The 3,903-nt window shown below is 40.6% G+C and overlaps 1 pseudogene; it reads left to right on the forward strand.

The window, feature by feature from the left end:
- The first annotated feature begins 983 nt into the window (after positions 1–983).
- Positions 984–1,656, forward strand: LOC148694291 (uncharacterized; annotated as a pseudogene).
- Positions 1,657–3,903: the final 2,247 nt, after the last annotated feature.

Consider the following 3,903-nt stretch of genomic DNA (forward strand, 5'->3'; position numbering starts at 1 on the left):
GGAAGTCCTCGCCAAAATTCTAGAAGAGTTGAATGTATCCTTCTTAACTTTTAAGTGTTCAGTTAATTCTGAAGTTCAATCCTCTTGTATTTAGCTGATTCTTGTTGTTCCCCAAAATAGGCTACCAAAGCAGAAGGGACTTCACAAACCAAGCTTTATCCTCTTCCAGCTTGACCTGCGCATCATTCTCCTTCTCGAGCTAAGCCTTGAAAGGTAAAATCCTTCCTCTTAATACTTGTTAATTATGTATTTCTGACTTTTAAATGCTGACCTCATTTATGTTATTTTTCAGGCAAGAGGAGGTACTCCAACTCCTCAAGTCAGGCAAGCATCAAACCTTCATTCCTCATCTTTTCCTTCAGCAATGGTGGTGACTCATACTTCGCAGTTCAATCCAATAATTGGGGAGATGCTCCACTTTGTTGAGGATGACGGTGTTTCTGTAAGTCTTATCTCTTTAAGCCCTTCTAAGTTTTTCTTTAAGTTTCTTCACTTTGAACTTACATTCTATATGTTGTCTTTGCCAGTCTTTTCTCGTGCCTGAGACAACCATTCAACCAACACTAGCCACTTGGGAGCCTATATCCCTTGAGATACCAGTTGTCTCAAAGGTGACCAGCCCTAAGGCTCTTCAAGCTTCTCTTTGAGCAAGCTTCCAAGGTAGCCGCTGTAACACAACTTCCTCCCAAAACTCAGTGGTCTTCTCAGGTATAAACATGCTTCCACTCTTTTCTTTTTCTTAACTCAAGTCTAGATTATCCTACTAAGTTCTCTCTTTTCTATTTCAATATAACTCTGGTGAGGGCTTGGGCCAGTTTGCTCAGCCAGCTACGAGTAGGGTAGTCCTCCTTCGACCTTCAAGAGCTTTTGGAGTCACAAAGATCCTCATCCCTCGGCTTAGAAAAGCTGCTGCTACTGAGGCCCTATCTTCTATTTCTGTTGAGGCTGTCACTACTGTTGCTGCTTCTGGAGGTGTTGGTGTGATGTCTCCACCCCTAGCCTCTATTCCTGCCATGGCCTTTTTGCCCGAATTAATCAAAGAATTCGAGCAAATTCAGACAAAACTGAGATCTCCAAGGCACCCCTCTGAGCCTCAAAACCTACCTCCAAGATCAACGCTGGGTTTTTAAAGAATAGATGCAGAGGGACTTCACTGCCTCATTCAGCCTCAAGGCTCTTCAAGGTGTTGAGATAGCTTTCACGAACTTGTACCAGGCTAAACAGATAACAAAGGTGCAGTATGAGTTCTTTCTCTTCTTTGAGAATCTGAGGGCTTTAAGGGACCAGTATCTCAAGGCTGAGAGGTAGGCTAATAGGGTGAGGTATTGCAAAGAGCACTCTAGAACCTCCACAACCTTGCAGCAGTTGATGGAAGATGTCTCAGCCATGGAAGATAGAATCATGATGGTGGCCGCTGAGATCCAGAAGTTAGAGGAGCAACTCTCTGCTTTGAAAGCTAAGAAGATGACCCTCTCCAGAAAACTTTACAAGAAAATTGAAGAAGTGAAGGAAGTCAATCATGAAGTGGATGATGCTGAGGCTCAATTGACTAATAGCAGGATAGCCTTAGAAGAGCCGGGCCATATTTTCACCATAATGCAGACCTACCACTCTAGGATAGCTACTTTAGCTAAGGTTGTAAACATACTAGGCTAGGGTCTCTGTATTCTCCCCTCTTATGAAATGAATGATTACTTCCTTCTTCACTACTTACTTGCTTATTTACATTTTCCTAACAATACTTAACTGTTTTAAACATATAAAAATGACGTTCACTACTTTTCTGAGTACTTAGACTTCATCAATATAACAGTGTCTAACATTCCAAAGAGTTAGGTGATACTTCTTTAAAAATTTAGCATTGACTGGATGTTTTTGCAAGTTTCCCTCTAAATCTGCCAAGTAGTGCCCTCCTCTGTCTAACACTTTGTTGACTGTAAAAGGGCATTCCCAAGTAGGACTCCACTTCCCAAAACCTCTAACTTGAGCTTCCAAGGGTAGAACTGCCTTCCACACCAATTCTCATTCTTTGAAGGTCTTAAGTCTCACTCTCTTGTTGTATGATCAGGCAACAACTTTCTTCCCTTTTTGGGTCTTGTTTAGAGCTTCAAGTCTAGCTACATCTAAATCTTCAATTCCTTGACACATGGCCTAAATGAATTCATCACTATGTAGGCCAAATTGGTTCTAAAGCCTTACAAAGCTTACATTGATTTCTATATGGAGTACAGCATCTTGCCCGAATGTCAAGGCAGTGTCAGTTCCTGTTCTTTTTGAAGTTCTGTAAGCCTAAAGAGTATTTTCCAACTTCTCATGTCATCTTTCTAGGCTATCTGCCACCATTCTCTTAATAATATTCACCAATATCGTGTTGTTGACTTCTGCTTGACCATTAGATTAAGGATAATAAGGGCTAGACTAAATCATCCTTATATTGAACTTAGCTGCAAACTCTTCTACTTCTTTTGAGATAAGTGATGGCCCTATGTTTGTAACAATTGTCTCGGGCACCCCATACCTATGTAGGATTTTAGTCTTAATGAACTTCTTCACAGCAGTTGAATTAATGGTTCACCCAGCTGAAGCCTCTACCCATTTAGTAAAATAATCAGTTGCTATAATTATCAAGGTATGCCCCTTGTTAGAAGCTGGGTATATTTGCCCAATGAAGTCCATTGCCCACCCTCTGAAATGCCATGGTTTTACTACTGGATTCAAGGGTACTGATGGTGTGTGCTGGAGAGGTCCATCTCTTTAACATTCTTCACACCCCTTAGCATAAGCTTTACAATTTTTTTCCATGTCGGGTCAAAAGTATTCATACCTCCTTAGCAACCATCTCATCTTTGTCCCTGCTTGGTGTGCTCCACAAATGCCTTAATGCACCTCAGCCATCACCCTCATTAACTCTTCCAAACCCAAGCATTTCAACAAAAGTCCATTTGGAGTCATTCTTAGTAAGGTATTGTCCCACATAACAAACTTAGTTGCTTGTCGTCTGATCTTCTTACTTGTGGAAAGAGAATGGTCTTTCTAGTATTGGGTGACAGATGTTCTCTAGTCTTCTATCTCAAGCTCTTTAGTCATTATATCCAAGCTAAGTCATTTCTTAAAGATAAAAGGCAGATTTATCCTTTGTATTTATACATTCATCTCATGCCCTCTCTCTTGAACCTGTGCTCAAGAAGCCTTCTGTGCCATTTCATTGGCAATTAAATTTGCTTGTCTGGGGATATGGTTAATTGTCACTTCATTACCCTAATAATTTAGCAACTAAGTAGCTGCCAAGTAATACCCTGCCATCGTGATGTGTTTGCACTTGTATTCTCCATTTAATTGATAAATCACCAACTCTGAATCACGAAATACTTCTATCTCGCCTGCTTCCAACTCTATCAGAATTTCTAAGCCAATGATTAATGCCTCGTACTCTGCTCTATTGTTGGTAGTATCCTTGTAATCCAGAAAGAGTAAGTAGGAATGCTGAATCCTCTTTGGATCAATGATGACAATTCCAACTCCTGCAGCATGTTGTGTATAAGACTCGTCGAAATATAACCTCCAGGGAGTGATCCATAGGCTAGTTATTCTCTTCACTTCTTGCTAAATCCATTCCTCCTTGCCCGAATAAGGTTTACTAGGTAGGATCCAAAGGCTAACTACATCTTGAGTTCTTGGGATGTTGACAAGTTTCTTCTAGACTCTTGGTGCTCGGCCAGGAAGTCTGCAATTGCTTGTCCCTTTATTGTCCTTTGAGGTACATATTGAAAATTGAACTCTGATAGTGTTAGCATTAATTTCCCAATTCTTCCAGTTAACATTGGTTTAGACAGCATGTACTTGATCACATCAGTTTTGGCAATTATGTGGATATGGCAAGGCAACTTAATTTGCAAGCAATGA

This window comes from Pyrus communis, chromosome 9 (assembly GCF_041283825.1).
Source record: "Pyrus communis isolate YQ-2024b chromosome 9, ASM4128382v1, whole genome shotgun sequence".
In the NCBI taxonomy this organism is placed as follows: Eukaryota; Viridiplantae; Streptophyta; class Magnoliopsida; order Rosales; family Rosaceae; genus Pyrus; species Pyrus communis.